This window comes from Ambystoma mexicanum, chromosome 3q (genome assembly GCF_040938575.1).
Source record: "Ambystoma mexicanum isolate Mex_15411 chromosome 3q, UKY_AmexF1_1, whole genome shotgun sequence".
In the NCBI taxonomy this organism is placed as follows: domain Eukaryota; kingdom Metazoa; phylum Chordata; class Amphibia; order Caudata; family Ambystomatidae; genus Ambystoma; species Ambystoma mexicanum.
The window spans coordinates 1,145,290,749-1,145,309,657 of record NC_090926.1 but is presented as its reverse complement, the minus strand read 5'-3'; the positions used below and the strand labels follow the sequence as shown (position 1 = coordinate 1,145,309,657).

The following is an 18,909-nucleotide window of genomic DNA, read 5'->3' as shown; positions in this document are numbered from 1 at the left end:
GTAACTGCGTTTTTCCATCATTAAGGCAGAGCCCATGATGTGCCATCCAGGCCTGGATGACAGTGTAGACTGCCTGAAGTGCTTTGACATCCGTTACATAATCGCCAGTGATGGGGATGAGTATCTGGGTGTCATCCGCTTAATTAGTGTAGGAGACACCCAGATAGTCAAGTATATCAAAGAGCAGTTTAGTAAACACATTGTAAAGCGTGGGAGATATACACAAGAACCTTGTGGGACTCCGCACAGGACATGTGCTGGGTCAGCTGCGGCTAAGGGAGAGAAGACCCTCATGGATCTGTTTGCCAAGAAGGAGCTTATCCAGGATGTAGCCGCGTCAGAAGTGAGCAGCAATCTTGAGGTAATGGCAGAGGATTTGATGATCGACCAAATCAAATGCTGCTGAAAGATCAAGGAGGAGCAGGAGCGCTTGTTTGCCCTGGTATTTCAGGTCCTCGATTTGGGTTTTCAGATCGATCAAGGCTGTCTCCGTGCCATGTCTGGGACGGAAAACGGATTGTCTTGGCCCTAATTGGTGTTGGTATCAAGGTAGTCCTGGATTTGGAAATAAGCCGCTCGATCCAGAACTTTAAGTAGGTAAGGCACTGTGGTGATGGGCCTGTAGTTGGAGGGATTACTGGGATCGAGATTGTTTTTTGATTAAAGGGATGACCCACGCATCCTTGAGGTTGTCAGGTACCATGCACAATTTGAAGGAGACATTAATGAAAGGTTCGAGATCATGTGCAGCTTCCTTTATGACCAGTGCGCAGTGCAGGTGTCTCCTTGGCAATTGGAAGGCTTGAGCTTCATGATATTTTCGACTTCCTTTAATGGTAAGGGGTGAGAAGCTAAAAGATTTGAAGGAGTGCTTAGGAGAGGGGGTTTTGTAAGATGGGGGGGGATACCCGCTGAGTCAGAAAGGTGGCTTTTTTAAATATTAATTTTGGCTTGGAGCAAAGCAATTATGTCTATTAGTGCCTTTGAATATTGTAACATCACTCAGTGTCAGGGGTGCACGTATCAAGCGGGGCAACTGGAGACTCTACTTCCTTGAGGATCTTAAAGCGTTCCTTGGTGTTTGATTGTGCTTGTATGATCCTTTTGTTGTACACTTCTTTTTTAGCAGCTAGGATGCATGTTGTTAGGGAGAATTCTCTTATAAGGCTAATTTCCCAAACCTAGTGAGTCCCCCAGCAGCTTTGCTGGATTTCTTTTTGTTCTCCTGCTAAGAGTGAGACTCTTTTCCTCCCTCTCCTATGCATGATTTGAGGTATGTCTTTGGCTTTTTGTGGGTTTATGAGCTATGTGGTCTTTTACTCCATAGGGTATCATCTGTTTTTTGTGTATGTGTTACACAGCACCCTCAGTGCAGTAACACAGGGGTGTCATAGTAACCCCCAAACATAGACTCCATATCCTGCGACTGACTACTGTCTCCCAGGGCATGTAAAGTCACCATTGACTTTACTAGTCCAAAATTGCCATCATAATGTGGAAGTACTGGAAGGGGTTAATTCGATTGCCCCAGGGTCTGTTTCCAAGGGGGCACTGTCCAGTCCCCCCTTGTCGAGTTTCTGGCTGGTGGCAGTGGTTACCACGCAAAATATTCCACCGGAATATTTCCTATGGGATTTTCCCATTGATTTTAAACGCACCACTTTTTGGTGCAATGTTAAAGATACCGCCGGTTTATTTATTTAATATTAAATCACCGGTTGGGTCTTTTTGCCAGAACTCTTTTCTAAAATGGCGTTCGTGTCCGTCTCTGTGACTCCAACCAAGGTCGGGCCCTTTGTTACACTTTTTGGCGGGCTTCTCCACAGAAGCCCTCCAACTGGTGCCACTCTGTCTGGGTTCCACAGAATGTGTGGGTGGGGGAATTGGCAACCTGGACTGTGTTGCCTTAGCAACTCAAGTCGCACTCTGTTCTGATTGAGTGACAGCTAGGCTGTTGAATGTGGGGTTTACTGCATAAAAGCAGGGCTTTTGGGACAGGAACTTCAGAAGTCGCCACAGGACCTATGAAATCCATAGAGGGAAGAAGTTCAACCATCTGCAACAACGACACCACCGGTGGAGCCCTGGTGCAACACCTCACCACTTTCCTGACAACAAGAGAAGATCTTTTGCTGAGTCTTCTTCCTCTGAGCTGGTGGGATCAACCAGTTTGCCATTTCGCCTTCCAGGACGTCTCTTGGTCGAATCGCCTATACCAAGCACTCCGGCGGCCGGATAGCCAAGTTTCACCACTGTGACCGCGAATACAAGGAACGCACCTTTTAACCGACGAACTCCGCGTCTGGTTTCTTCCCTGGGCAGTGCAACAACTCCAAGTTTCCTCTTCGACGAGATCCTCTCTTCCCATGGTCAAAACAACGAACTGCACCCACTGCCAGGAACAACTGCCACCGCTGGAGCTTCCTCAACTCTAAAGTTACTGTGTTCCACCTGGCCTCCCTTTCTTCGGTTTGCTCAAGGTGACCCTTAAATCCTTGGCTTTCCAACTGGGTTGGCCCCCAGACCTTCTAACTTTATCTTCTGAACCACCCCAACCTCTTTTGTACCTTTTTACAAAAGACTTGAATGCATTTCTCAACTGTGTGATCTTGGGCACATTTCGCCTTGCTCCATTCAAAGTGGGCCTGGCCTATGAACTTTGGCTCTACAGTATACTCTGCCTTCAGTAACTTGTTTTTGTCTCTTAAGTGTTGGGAACTCTTTTATTTGTATGACATGCCTTTTTCTCTCCCTATAACCTAATTATTGGAGTGCCATCTAAGTTACACGCTCACCTCTGTTTTGGCAAAAAGTGGTGTTTTGACTTAGACGTGTCTAGTAATTGCTAAGGGAGGTGTGAATACTTTTCTGATTGTGTTGGAACTTGCTTTTGATTTATAGTGCTAGTATATTTCCTAAAGTGTGTGTTAAATAATTATATACTTTTGATAACGAGCTCTGGTCAGGGTTTGCTTGCTCTACTGTGTTTTTAGCCCTATTGTGTATCTTCTGTATACTGCCTAACTCTTCTTGAGAGAAGTCTGACTGCTCAGCCACAGCTACCAGGTAAATCTGGGTGGTACAGACTGCTACCAATTGGGTTTACTGCTTACTCCTGTAGTCTTAATCTTTTTGCAGTGTTTCCCAAAGGAACTGCACAGGATTCTGCCTAACACAGCTAGGATTTAGCAGCTAGGATGCAAGTGAATAAGGACTCTTAGTTTCCCAAATGACCATGCACTATGAGCAGGGCTTTAAGTGGGCCGAGGCTGAAAACGGAAAAGAAACTAAAGAAAATGCATGCGAGGGAACAGTATGTTCCCTCGCATGCATTTTCTTTCATGTATTATTTCCAGTTCCAACCGTTCTGCTGTTTTGTTCCTTTGCATTGCGAGGGAACAAACAGCAGAACGGTAGGAGGAGGATATCACATTGCATGCTATGGGAAGGGTCTCATGTTTGGAATGGGAAGGAGTGAGATTTCACATCTCAGGCGATGGGACGGGTCTCAGGTTTGGTATTAGTTGGATATCACATCTCATGTTATATAAAGGGTCTCAGGTTTGCTATTCGAAGCATTGAGATATCACATCTCGTGTTACAGGATGGATCTCAGGTTAGGAATGGCAAGGTGTCGGATATCACATCTTATGCTACAGGAAGGCTTTGAATCCATCTTATTGCTCGTTAGGTTTATTTACCACCCACATTAGAATACTGCCTTTGTCACTGCAATAATATATAGTAATTTATATATAAGCTAGGTTTTACAGATAGGAAGCGGAGAGTTTCGCCCGTGCACAGGTTAGAAACAGATCCGCTAGTGATACACCCAAGATTTTCTGCAGCCATTAACGATGTTTGCGGTACTTCCCAAGTGCAAGTCTGTGCAGACTTCGCTGTTTGACTACTTGCCATCAGCGAAAAGATCTAAGGTGGAGGAGGCTGCCACCATTCTGAGTGGGGATGAGGAAGCTAGCCCAGTCAATTCGAGAAGTGACCAGAAATATGCCAGGATTCTTGCGCTAAGGGGGAATATGAATGGATTTTTATGGCTTCAGGTCATATTGGATGCTCTGTGTGTAGGGACGTGAAAGCAACAGGTTGCTTATCCGTGCACTCCTGCGGGCAAGGTTTGCGCATAAGCATGGAATGGGCCGATGGAAAGGTGGGTCCTTCAGGTTTTGGCAAACATGCTAGGCAGAAGCAGCTCCGAAAGAAGATTATGGAGCACAAGACAAGTGGTGCTCATAAGGCATCACAAGACATTCTAACAGCGCGAAAAAAGAACCACTTGACAGAAGCCATGCAGCAAAGCAATGGCAAACATTTGGAAAGCACATGCAGAGTGTTTCACACTGTTTTCTACCTGACTAAAAAGAATCGGCCATTCACAGATCACCCTGGTTTGGTGGACCTCCAGGAGGTGAATGGTGTTGAAATGGGTCGTGTGTTGTGCAGTAATGTTACTGCAACAGAGATAGTGAGACATATTGCATCAGAAATGCAAAAGAAGTTAGTGTGTTATATCAGAGAACACAAGCCAAAGATTTTTGTGTTTGTGGACGAGAGCACCACTGTCGGCAACAAATCAACTTTGATTATTTATCTGCCGGGTCTTTTTGGGGCTCGTTGTAAACCAGTCACCATTTTCTTTGGTCTACTGAAGCTCCAAGAGACAAATGCCTTGGCCATAAAGGAAGCTCTGCTGGGGTATTTTGAGAATGTTGGCATCACAAAGACCCTGTTGCATGAGATCTGGATTGCTATTTGTTTGGATGGTGCAGCTGTAATGTTTGGTAGCAAAGGGGGGGTGATAACATTATTTCGAGCGGAATTCCCAAATCTTGTGTTATCGTGGCATTGTCTAGCTCACCGCCTTGAACTGGCCGTTGGAGACACTATTGATGAGATCGGTGGGGCCAATCATTTTCAAATATTCATGGACTCTTTATATGCCACATACAGCATGTCACCAAAAAACACAAGAAAGCTACAAATGGCTGCCAGTGATCTGGGTTTGCAGCTGCAGAAGATAGGGTAGATGCTGGACACACGATGGGTTGCATCAAGTTATAGGACGGTTCAAGCTGTTTGGAACTGCTTCCCTGCTTTGTGTAAGAATTTCGGAGAAGCTGCTAAGGATCTCTCAAGACCTACAAGGGACAGAAGCAAATATGACGGTCTGCTTAAGAAGCTTACCTCCAACTCTTTTGTGAAAGATTTAGGGCTTATGTGCGATGCCCTTCAAGAACTGAAAGACTTGTCTCTGGCTCTTCAGAGCCGGGATATCACAATTGTGAATGCACACAGACTCTTGGTGGGGCAAGTCCGGAGATTCTTTGTGATGAAAGAATCTCCGGGGGAGTTTGCTTCTACTGCTCAGAGTGCAGTTGATTGTGGACACTTCAAGGGCGTTCATATTTCCCAGGGAAGGGCAAACTATGTGTCTCTGAATGAAAGGCAATTTTATCAAAGCCTTTCAGTTAACCTTGCCAAAAGGTGTGCTCCAGACATTGGATAAAGAACTTGTAGCCAGTTTCAGTGTCTTGGATGCAAAGAATTTACTGAATGATGAAGACATTGTACTTTATGGTGAAAATGAGATTCAGAGACTGTGTATGAAATTTCAACTCCCAATCAGATACACCATCCATGCCTTCAGGGATTTTAAGGACCTAGGTGGCAAAAGGTGCCCTGAAGCATTTGGGGCTTTGGTTGCTTGCATGGAAACATTGCCTGCAAGTAATGCAGATTGCGAAAGGGGCTTCAGCGCCATGAATTTAATTTCTTCGCCAAGCCGAGCATCCCTCCATGTGGCCACTATTTCCTCATTTTCATGGATGAAACTTAATGGTCCTCCAGTAAAAGCATTTAAGCCATTGTCCTTTGTGAAAAGCTGGCTGGCAAAAGGGAGACGAACAGCTGAGGAAACACACTGCGAGCAAGCTCATGCAAAGAAGGACTCCCTTGAAGATTATTATATGGGGTTCTGGGAAATTGTCAATTAATTGTTTACACATTTGAATGCACGTGTTAATGTACCTATCCTTTTGTCAACGGCCCAGTTAAGGGTCCAATAAATAATCACCTTGAGCTTTGATTTGTTATACTTTAAGCCATGTAGCAAGCAGTCTGCTACACAATATGTACTTAGTAATGTAGGCACGACCAGTTTTACCATGTCACATTTAGGCCCCGCCCACCAACTGGGCCACGCCCATCATGTCTTAGGCCACGCCCCCAAATGAGGCCCCCCCCCCTCAGTTTCTTACCCCACTTAAAGCACTGACTATGACCATAGAGTACAGCCCTGTTTCAAATTTCCAGAGGGTAAGCAGGGCGGTGAAGGGATTCGCAATACTCAAGGTTTCTTGTTTGAAAGGATCCATGCACCTCACTGACCCTATAGCAGTGCTGTTCGTCCAGCCACATCCATTTGCTCAAACTGCAACAACTGGAGTCCCGCACTCTGCAGTGCTCCATACCATAGATGGAGTTTTAACACAGATCGTGTAACTTCCACAATGGTTTCTATGGAAACATGATCCAAAGTCAACTGGCACACATGTAGAGCATCTCCTGCAACAACTGCACTCCTACACTTACTGGCACTCCGCGCCTGGGAGGGAGTTTTAACACAGGTGGTGCAACTTCTTAAAAGTTCCATATGGAAACACGATACAAATTCAACTCTTGCATTCCCGCACTAAAAGGCGCTCCATGTCCAGAAGGGAGTTTTAACACCAGTAGTGTAACTTCCAAAAAGGTGTGTATTGAAACACCAAAGTCGAGGGGGGCGTGGTCTGGCGCCAAGTGATATGGCAGCCTAATACTTGAGCTCTGTCTCTCGGCATGAAATAAGGCATTATTTTATTTGCTTTTCCTCTTACCTTTAGTTCAACAGAGCTTGCCACACACGTCTGCAGCAACGGCTGAATTTTCATCTTTATCTTCTGCTTGGAAAGCTCTCGGCTCATGCTTTCTGGTAACTGGCCTGCAAAACTATTTGTTGTTCATACGCCGCCTGCGTGTTTTCCCTATTATACTCGCTTTAATTAATGAATGGACACGACTTTTAAAACGCGGCTAAATCCGATATATCTTCAGTGTACATTGACCTCCAGGGTCTTTTTCACACGGATTTGAAAACGGTGCCTTAATGCATTGAAGCTCCACTTTTTATCTTTTTTTTTCTTCTTCTTTTCTTCTTTTGCTGAGGTAAACTACTCCTTTTTCTGCTACCTACAACAGTTTGTTTTATTTCTTCCATTGTGGCTGGTTCTGGAATGACAGACAGTTCCTAAATGATTAGCAGCTTCATTTTGCGTCAAGTGACTGTGCCATGATACTTGTAGCACTACCTTTGGGAGTGTATTCTTCCTATTAATGCTACCTACAACAGTATTTTATTTTTTACCAGTGTCTATGTTAGCTGGCTCCTATTTATTCAATAATTTTCAACGTAAAATATTGATATTAAAGTGTTAGGGAGAAATCCTCTTCATGGTTGACTGCCACATTATCATCAGCTCTCACCTGAATCCCTCCTCAGCCATCAAATATTGAAGCATACGCTGTTGACACTTTGAACTCATCTTCAGGGCTGGTCATCACTTTTGGTATATGTCTTGCTGCAAGATATCTATCAACTGCTACAATAAAAAGGAGGTTTCCATGGGATGACTCAATTAAAAGGGTGCTCCTTGTGTCCTTAGCTCTAACATTCCTAATATATCACCAAGAGCGCCCTCCTCTAACTACTACTACATTGACTATTGTTTGCTATTTGCTCCACCTTCTTCGCCCACTCCAATCCAACCGGTTAATTAAATGGCTTCAAACAAGCAAAATCAAAAATCTACACCTGCTACAAAAGACTCCATACCTCCTTCTGCAAATTTTAAAAGGCCCCAAAGTGACTCGCCGCCTCCGCTTAACATATCAGATCCGGCCTTAGAAGCAATTTTATCAGATTTGTGCGTTACAGCCCTTCATTAAAACTGCGAACCAGAAACTACAACAACTGGACGACCGATGGAAGGACTTTGAAGAGCGAATGGTGGAGGTGGAGAGACGGGTCACCAATGCGGAAGATCTATCTCATAGGGTGGTTTTGTTGGAAAAATCTTTTCAAGCCCTTCAAAACCATAATGAAGATTCAGAAAACAGGAGTAGACGGAACAACCTTCGTATACCAGTCCTGCCGGAAGGATGCGAGGGAGCAGATCGAATCCCATTTCTACATAAGGTTCTACCTGCTATTCTTCACTTACCTTTGGAAACCCCTCTTAATATACAGCAAGCTCATTGCATTGGTCAACGTAATGCCTCAGGATCCTCTCATTCTCCTCCTCGCACACTTATCCTCTATTTTCTTGAATTCACGCAGCTTCAACGTATTAGTCATCTGTAAAGGAGAAAAAAAGATCTATTCTGGCATGGAAATAAACTATTCATCCCACAAGATGTGGCCAAAAGTACTGTTCTATGAAGGAAAGAAGGTTTGTCCTTTTGCCCTGCTTTGAAGCAGCTCAATGTCCGCTATGGCCTTTACCAACCATGCTCATTTAAGGTCACACATAATGGTTGCACTGCCATGTTTGATGACCCGGCTGATTTGAGGATGTTCATTCGCTCCATAAATATTGAAACTATGGATACGTCCTCTCCAGAAAACCCTTCAACCTCTGTTGGATCATGATTTTCTCTCTTTAATTTATTCTTATCCATGCTATGTCTCTTTAATGTTCCTAGTTAAATGCCATTACTTAACATATCCTATTGCCTAGAGAATGACAGTAGCTAATGTAGTTCCCCTCTTTCGCCGTGTGCTGTCACTTTCCTATTTTCGACAGCCTGGAAGGTGCCACCAGCACCTACTACATTTTCCTTCCCTCTTTCCCCATTCCCGGACCATTTCATTTGATAACTCAATGTTGAGGTTCCTATTACTTTTGATTCAAATGTACCTTCTTGTTGGTTTACCTCAGTACGAAACATTGTATACCTGGTCTCCCTATCCTTTCCCTGATTCCTTTTGTGTTATCTTCTTGTGTCTTCCTCTTATTCATTGCTCATTTAAGTATTTATTTTGTCTTGATGTTAAAAGATGGTCTCATGATACACCTCCTATATTGATTAATAATTATTTTTAATTTAAATGTGTTACTTGGAACATCAAAGGCTGCAATAACCCCCATCAAGCGGTGTAAAATGTTATCACATCGAAATAAGTTCCAACCCTCAGTTGCATGCTTGCGGGAAACACATCTATCCTCTGTTGAAGTGTTGAAACTTAAATCTCTATGGGTCAAGGAGGTTATTGCAAGGCCTGCTGTTGCCAAAAAGAATGGTGTTGCTATATTACTAAGCAAGAAAATGTCCTTTAAAATTGTGGATAAGGAAGCAGACACAGAGAGTCGTTTGGTATGGGTTAAGCTTCTGATCAACTCTGTACAGATCTCGATTTTGAATGTATATGGTCCCACTCAACCAGACCCGCAGTTTTGGTCATCCATCAAAAAGATTATTCTTACAATAAATGTTGTTAACTTAATATTGTGTGGGGATGTAAATCAGGTCATCGATCCGTTTTTAGACCGGAAATCCAATTGTGTATGTAAAGCTTCAAATTCCCATAAATCCTTTCCGGGCTGCATTTTTGAATCCTGCTTAATTGACACATGGAGACTTTCACATCCCACTCAACTTGACTATACATTTAATTCACTCCCTCACAATACACTGTGCTGCCTCGATTATATTTTTGCATCTAAAACACTCTGGCACTATTGTTTATTCCACCATTTCCAACATTCTCATTTCAGATCATGCCCCGGTTTGTACATCCTTTGTATTTAAAGATATTTGTAGGCCATCCCCAGGGTGGAAACTAAATAATTACTTATTAAAGGACCAGCAATTCATCTCTTCAATCCTTCTTACAAAACTACTATGAAGTTAACAGGGAAAAATATACTAATGTTTTCAATAATTGGGATGCATTCAAAGATGCTCTTCGGTGCCATATCATGGCGTAGTCGGGTAGGAAAAAAGATGCGCAAAAAACACCTAGACTATCGTCCCAACTTATTTAGAGCACAATTACTATCAAAACCCCAACTCTTCTAACCTGCACCTTATGTCACTCCGCTGCCAGGTCAATGGTGAACTAACTGATTTGGCTGCGGACACCATACTTAAATATAAAGCAAAAATGTATCAAACCTAATAAGGCAGGAAAGGCACTTGCATCGTACTTGAAAACTAAGAAAGAAAGCTTGTATGTCTCTCACATAAAAGATTCCTCTGGTAAGGTACATAATCACCCCAAGGATATTCTAAACAGAATTCTATGAAAAATTATATACGCCAGATGTCCCAATATCCACTGAAGAAATCAAATCTTTCCTCAATAATATTAACAGATCATCTCACCCACATATCGATCTCTCCCATTTAGACAGGATATTACAATTGCTGAAATCATGCATGCTATTGGGGATTTGAGCAGTAACAAAGCCCCAGGTCCAGACAGTTATACTGCTTCATTTTGTAACTCTCTTGATCCCTCACTGGCTCCTAAACTTAATTCCTTATTCTCTTATTTTTCTTCACACAAGTCATCTTCAGGTTCTTTTTCTGAAGCCTTACTTCTCCAGCATGGGGTCTGGCATGGATTCACATGCTCATGAATATTCCCCGTCGTCAGGCTGGGAATCCTCGGTAAAGAAAAATCAGTATTAGTTTAGTTTCTGATCTGTCTTTCGTAGTAGTAACCAATCACTGATCTCTGTGTCATACTGACCACAGCCAATGACTGCCCTCTCCCTAAGCCCCGCCTCTGGCAGCCATCCTCAGATGTTTACCGCACGTTCAAGTGTTGGGAGTCCTCCTGCTTAGCTCTCGAGCTTTTGCTGCGTGTTTTGCGCTTTTTCAGGTGAATTTTCACATTTTTTCGGTTTATCGAGCCTCAAGCTCCACCGTTTCTACTTCCGTTAACGGGGACCCGTTGCGGGAATTTCCTACGCCCCTCAAGGGTGAAGATTTCATCGAATCAACTTCTTGGAGGATTCCAGAAGATTTGCGACCTACTTTGAGATGGCCCAGGACGCAAGTTCGTCACCCGGACCCAAGCTGTTTCGCAGCTGCCCTGGATGCGGTTTGCAGAATGTGTTTAAGGAGGACGAACATTCGCGATGCCTCTGTCTTCATGGGGACAAGACTCATGTAGAGAAGGACTGCCAGTTCTGCAAGAACTTGTCGGAGCGGACCATGAGGGACCATGAATCCTGTCTCACCAGCTGTTTGGAGAAGGGCTCAACGGGTGAGAAGAAGAAGAAAGGGTCCGAGCGGGCTTCTAAGTCCTGTGCGGGCGCCCCGGCGACGGGGGCCCAACACCAGGCCAAGCGCTGCGAGTCCGCTGGCTCCGGGAGCGCCGAAAGGTCGGGCTCTTTGGTCGCCAGGCAGGGCGCACCTTCCCCGGCACCGTCAACCACGTGCCAGCGCTCCGGTTCGGGAAAGAGGAATTCCGAGACCCCGGGTAAGCTTCGGGAGAAGCCCCTTCTGATCTCGGGAGAGGGGGAGCGAGGCGTCACCCCTCCCCCTAAGGAGAAGGCCCAGGACGCACCTCAAGGTGGTGAAGGCCCCTATCCAGCAGGCAAAGACCTCTATAGGCGATCGCGGCGACTCTGGCCAAGCCGGCAGAGACCCCGCCAGCGGAGACTGCCTCCGGGACTAGAGTTTCCCTGCCGCCAAGGAGGGAATCCTCTTTTCAGCCCATCGTCAAGGCCCCTGTGATGGAAAAAGGGGGGGGGGGCACGGTAGCCTCCTCGAGCTCGGAGTCAGCCTCGGAGGGGGAATTTACCAGAGTCGTGAGGGATCTCGAAGTCCAATTCGAGAAGGTTCGATCCCGCAAGGAAGATCCTCGGGAGATAACCGAAGAAGATGACGATGGCGAGGAAGGGCAGCCTTCAGGATGGCTTGGTGGCCATTTTGTTCGCGATCCAGTCCTTATGCTCTGAGATAAGGACGAGATTACCATGGCCCAAGCCGGAGGACCCACAACCTGGCCCGTCGGGAAGTCCTCAGAACAAACGACGGAGGATCCAACCCTCCCCTCCATTCGCCCCCGTAAGGCCTACAGTTCCCTCCTCATCCTCCCACGAGTCGGGAGATGACGGTGCGGTGGGCTCGACAACGGGTTCTGACGGCGACGATGACGGAGCGGGTCTCCCGTCGCACGGGCCTCTCTGCCCGATGAGATTGGCTCGTTCCACGCCATGATCGCCAGGGCGTCAGAATTGTTCCAACTCTGCCCGGGGAGGAGCAGAAAAAGGAAGGTTTCCTCTATCAGCGCCGGGAGGCCAAGAGGAAGACTGTCATTGCGGTGCCTCTAATCAATGACATCTGGGAGGAGGGCCTGTCGGTACTCAAGAACCCCTCCACGGCACCAGCCAAACGGGACCGGGTCCCCGAGACCGCTCCCCTGTGCCTCAGGGCCCAGCCAACGCCAGATTCGGTCGTCTCAGCGGCGGCGAAGAAGAAAGCGGCAGGGTCAGGAGCCTCAGCGTCGAATTCCCCGCCGGACGGCGAGGGAAGGAAGTTGGAAGCCATGGGGCGACGGGTCATTTCGTCGGCGGCGCCGACGATCAAAGCAGCCAACGCCCTGGCGATTGTGGCCCGTTACGACAGGGAGCTCTGGTTTAAGCTGGGCCCCATATTGGACTTCCTACCGGACGACAAGAGGTCCGAGGCCTTGGAGACACTTCAAGAAGGCGAGGTGGCGTCGGACCACGCCATAACGGTGGCAACCGATATTGCCGATACCGGGTTCCGCCAGCTGGGCAACAGAGTTTGCCTACGACGACGGGGGGGGCTCCGGGCAACCGACTTCCGTCAAGACGTCCAGACAAGGGTGTTGGACATGCCGTTCGACGGCAGCAACTTGTTCAGGAAGGCGGTGGACGAATCCCTCCAAGCCATAAAGACAGACACGGACACAGAGACGTCCCGCGCCCTAGGAGCCCTTCAGCAACAACGGGCCTTTTGGAGCTCCGGAGGCAGACGGGGCTTCCAAGGGATCCAGCGGTGGCTCGTCGTACTACCGCCAGGCGGCACGCTCCTCATCTCAGGAGGCGTACAGGGGTCGTGGCAAGCAGGGAGGGTCTCGCCGCCGTCGGCAAGGTGGCCAGGGCGGCAAGGCCACCACCTCCAAGCAGGACTGAACCCGCTGTGGCGTCGGGCCCCCACCGAAGCACCCCGGTGGGAGGCAGGCTGACGAAGTTCGTCGGCGTATGGAAGTCCATCTCCACCGACCGTTGGGTGCTGGATACCCTGGCAAGAGGACACTCTATCGAATTCCTGAAGAAGTGCCCTCACGTTCTGCCTGTGGCCAGGAAGGAAAATCACGCCCGAAACTGCTGTTGGAAGTACAGGCGATGCTCAGAAAAGGCGCCATCGAGCTCGTCCCGAAGAGGCTCCGGGGCTCTGAGGTGTACTCAAGGTACTTCCTCGTCAGGAAGAAGACGGGCGGCTGGCGCCCCATCCTGGACATTCGTCGTTTGAACAAATACATCAGGTCACAAAAGTTCAGGATGGACACCCTCCAGCACGTACTGGGACAGCTGGAGGAAGGCGACTTTCTATCGTCTCTGGACCTGGAGGATGCATACTTCCACGTTCCCATCCTCAAAAGTCACCGAAAGTTCCTCAGGTTCGTCGTCCAGGGACGCCACTACCAATTCAGAGCACTGGGAGCGAAGCTCGATACAGTGAGGCGCCTGGCGGCACCGCCGGAAGAACGGACGAAGACCATTCTGGGCAAAGTGCAGCGCCTGGTAGCCACGGACGTGGCCAGGGTGAGGTCCATCAAGTCCTTCCTGGGGATGATGTCCTCTTGCATCTACCTGGTGCGCCTCTGCAGACTACGGATGCGCCCTCTGCAAGAATTTCTCAACGCCCGTTGGATGCAGGCGACGGACACCTTCGAAGACAGGGTCCCCCTCAACGAGGTGTTCCGGCGGGCGATTCAGTGGTGGGGCGTTCGAGCGCATCTCACGGCGGGCAAGGACTTTCAGACGCCGGCGTACCAGGAGACGGTGACGACGGACGCTTCCCTGGAAGGTTGGGACGCCCACACCAGAGATCTCCATGCAAGAGGCCTCTGGCTCCCGGAGGAGAAGCTCCTGCACATCAACATCCTGGAACTCCGAGCCGTGTTCTGGGCTCTCAAATCATTCCTCCCGTCGCTCAAGGGCAAGGTGGTGCGGATCTTCACGGACAACACCACGACAATGTTTTACATACGGAAGCAGGGAGGCACCAGATCCCCAGCCCTATCCAAGGAGGCACAGGATCTGTGGCACTGGGCAGTCGCCCAGGGGATGTGCCTGGTTCCCTTCCACCTGGCAGGAGAAAGAAACACCATCGCCGACTCGCTCAGCAGGGAGCTGCGCGCGTGTCCTGAGTGGGAGCTGCGCCAGGATTAGGTGGATCAACTCTTCCGACGATGGGGCAAACCCCAAATCGACCTGTTCGCAACAGGTTTCCCCAGCCGAGAAGCATGGGCGATGCGTTCTCGTTCCCCTGGGGCGGCCTATACCTGTATGCGTTCCCTCCATTGCCGTTGCTGCTTCGACTCATCAACCAGCTCAAGAGGTCCCGGTGCAGGATGATCCTCGTCGCACTGGCCTGGCCGAGGCAGATCTGGTTCCCGGACCTTCTGGACTTGTCAACGTCCCCATCCATCAAGCTGTCGGCGGACGCGGATCTTCTCTCCAGAGAAGGAGGCGCCATCTTCCACCACGACCCGGCGTTGCTGAACCTGCAGGCTTGGCTCCTGCAGCGCTAGAGTTTGTAGGGTACGATATACCGGCCGACTGCAGAGAGGTTCTTGCAAAGGCCAGGGCGTCCTCGACTCTCAAATGCTACGGTCACAAGTGGAAGAGGTTCTCTATCTGGTGCCGAGCAGAGAAGATCAACCCCCTACGGATTACGGCCCCTCAAGTGCTGCCGTACCTGCTATCGCTGGCAAAGGCTGGGCTAGCCCATGCCTCCATTAAGATTCATCTGGCGGCGATCTCCAGATATACCAGAACCACAGGACGGACCTCCCTGTGGTCCCATCGACTGGTAAAAGAGTTTATGAAAGGACTGTTCCGGTCGTTCCCGCCGGTGAAGGCCCCGGCCCCGGTGTGGGAACTTAACGTGGTGCTGACCAGGCTCATGGGCCCCCCATTCGAGCCGATGCACTCCGCACCGATGAAGTTTGTGTCGTGGAAGACTGCATTCCTGGTGGCCATTACCTCCGCACGACGAGTGGGAGAGATCCAGGCCCTATCCTGCAAAGCACCCCTCCTTTATGCCCAAGGTGCCGTCGGACTTCCATCTTAACGAGCCCCTGGTGTTACCTGTTTTCTTCCCGTCTCCTTCGTCACCGGCCGAGAGGACTTTGCACTCGCTGGATGTGGCTAGAGCGCTGAAGTTCTACGTGCACCGCACAAAGAGTTTTCGGAGTACATCACAGCTGTTTGTGAACTTTGGACCTGTGAATCAAGGGAAGGCTCTCTCGAAGTCTTCTATTTCCAGATGGCTCTCCGGCTGCATCATGCACTGCCACTGGTTGGCTAACCGACCGCTGCCAGGCCGTCCGAGCCCATTCGACCAGAGCTGCTACTACGGCGTTCCTATCTGGTGTGCCCCTGCTGGACATCTGCAGGGCTGCTAGGTGGAGGTCGACGCACACCTTCACGATATTCTACTGCGTCGATCGGGATTCCAGGGAGGAGTGCAGGGTTGGCCAAGCAGTGCTGCGCAACCTGTTCGCTTATGGTGAGCCTGGTGAGGAGGTAAGAGATGCTTAATGTGGAGTTGTTGTATTGCTTAATGTTGAGCCTTTTGCCACCTCCCGTGGTTGTGCATGTGTGTACTGCTATGTATTCTTATATTCATGAGCATGTGAATCCATGCCAGACCCCATGCTGGAGAAGGAACAAGTTACTTACCTGAAACTGTTGTTCTCCAGCATGGGTCTGGCATGGATTCAAATGCGAACCCTCCCGCCTACCCCTCTGCGGCTCTTCACTTGGTCATACTGCCACTTTACGTGCTACCAAATCTGAGGATGGCTGCCAGAGGCGGGGCTTAGGGAGAGGGCAGTCATTGGCTGTGGTCAGTATGAGACAGAGATCAGTGATTGGTTACTACTACGAAAGACAGATCAGAAACGAAACTGATACTGATTTTTCTTTACCGAGGATTCCCAGCCTGACGACGGGGAATATTCATGAGCATGTGAATCCATGCCAGACCCATCCTGGAGAACAACAGTTACAGGTAAGTAACTTTTTCCTTATATTATTCCCTAAACCAGACAAAAATCCCTCATGCCCAAGCAACTACCGTCCTATATACCTCATCAACGTAGAATGTCAAATCTTTGCTAAAATTCTTGCCAATAAAATAGAATCCTCCCTCCCTGCCATGATTAATTCCGATCAAGTTGGTTATGTTAAAGGACGTACTATTTCCTCCAATGCCAGACTTTTTTTTGGATGCTATTCATATAGTTTCCAAAGACAAAAAAGGACAGGCGAGGTTATGCAGCTATCACTATGGATGCACAAAAACATTTGATCGTGTTAGTTGGGATTTTATATTCCAATCTGTGCAATGGCACGGGAGTGGTGAAAAATGTATCTCCTTTGTTAAACTCCTATATTCTTGCCCCAAATCCTCTATTTGTATGAATGGCCAATCCTCCTTCTTTCCCCTTCTAAGAGGAACAAGGCAAGGCTGTCCGCTCTCCCCTATCCTTTATATTCTTGCGCTGGAACCTTTGTTTAAGCTAATTAGAGCTTATACTAGGAATCTCAAAAGGATCCTCACATTGTAAAATTATCGCTTATTCTGACGATGTCCTTATTTTTATCAAATCTCCTAACCTCCACCTCTCTTCACCAATTTAGTCTGGTTTCTGGGTATAAACTTAATAAAAATTATACCCCTCAATTCTTATTGTTTTAAACATGAGCTGGATTCCTATGGTTTGAAGTGGTGTAAGTACTCTATTAAATATTTAGGTATCAATTTTGCTCCTACGATACATGATACAATCAAACTCAGTTTGCGAATATTGCTTAAATGTACAGATCTCTCCCTGAAATGGTCCCCTCTTTAGTTCTCCTGGTGGGGACGGCTTGATACAATAAAAATGATGCTCTCCCCGATTATCCAATATTATCTTCAGCTTCTTCCAGTCTTACTTCCTTTCTTTTTTCAAAACCAATCTACTCTCTTTTACTTGATTTTTGTGGGGCTCAGGCAAGTGTAATAGCATTGCAGTTGCAAAATGAAAAGCCTGTGTGATAAAAGTGGAGTTAAATTCCATGCTACAAACTCTACCATTCTGCCTTCCTGGTGAAACAATCTGATGTTGGTTTAATTCGTCCCTCAGGCTAGATATTCCATCCTGGTCAAAATTAGAAGAAAATATGGTTTACACTTATGATCCGGCAGATCTTATCTATCGATTTAACTCGTCCTCCATGGCTATTTCAGATCCCATTAAAGCTACTACTGCTGCCTTAAGCGTCTTCCTTTTTCCCCTTAACAAAACCCCAAATAAAGACTCATCTCCCTTGCTTTGGCATAACAAAAACATTGTTATTAACAACAGAACTTTGAATCGTAAGTCCTGGATAAAAAAAGGTATTCGATTTATCCAACAAATTATCAATGGCCCCATTATTGTACTTTTCATTGACTGAGGCACCTATTTTCTATTCCCAATACTGATTTTTACTTCTATAATAAGCTGGTTAATATCTGCCTTGATGCTCTTAATAACTTTTCAAACCACATCTTTTCTCCGGACGCCCCTAGATTGCTGCAACTAACCACATCGCTCAACCTTAGCGCTTCTAAAATGTATACAGTCCTCAACACTAAACCTACACCTCAGTCAGTTTGTCGTATATGGGAAATGAAATTCGGTCTAGTCCTGGGCGAGCGCACATGGTCCTCAATCTTCTCACAAATCAAAAATATCTCAGTATCTGCAAATATCACACAACACTTTCTCTTTTTTATCCATAGGGTGTTTATTACTCCTCTCGTCAAAACTAAGAATAGTCTAGATAATAAATGCTGGACCTGCAATTATGCCCCAGCCTCATATGAAAGTATGTTTTTTTTTATTGCTCTTATGTTTTTTTCATTTTGGCAGGTTATCTGGAAGTATCTGAAACGAATTCTCTTTTAGGTAGCCTTGCTATTAATTGTTACTATTTGCATGCTTTAGAGGCAAAACTTTACGATCTATTTATCATTATTGCACTAAAACACATTACTGCTAATTGGAAGAACTCTCGCTCCCTCCGTAGTCATGGTTGGTGGAACAATATCTGTCACATTCAGAGAATGGAGTTTTGTATGGCTAAGTTACAAGATTCCATTCCCAAGTACAATGCAAAATGGTTAATTTTCTCTCAATATTTAGACAATTTTAATGCTTCCACTCATGGTTCTTAAACTTTTCTGCATACAATTCTTAAAACTTCTACTTTAACCCTTATGCCTCGGCATCATAGACATTTTTTTGGTATGTACAATCTTTCCCTCCCCTTCAACCCAATGTTCTCTTGTTTGTCTCCCTTGTATGTCTTCCCCCAGTAGGAGTATGTATAAACTCTTGTGTTCTTAGATTGCATATATTAGCCAATTAATATTCTGGTCTCGTATTGCATATATTTATATATCGTTAATGTTTTAAGCTGCTTATGACCATTGTTATGTGTACTTATACTGCCTAATGAAGACTAATTCTTCGTTTATATGTTAATATATCTGTTGTTAATTTATGCTATTATTATTCCAATAAAAACTATTAAACAAAAAAAAAGAAAC

At 46.8% G+C, this 18,909-nt stretch overlaps 1 protein-coding gene across 4 annotated transcripts in view; it reads left to right on the top strand.

The window, feature by feature from the left end:
- The window catches only part of LOC138447689 (serine/threonine-protein kinase N1-like), a 1,645,716-nt gene that overhangs the window by 1,252,905 nt on the left and 373,902 nt on the right, over nucleotides 1-18,909 (top strand). The window lies entirely within an intron of this gene.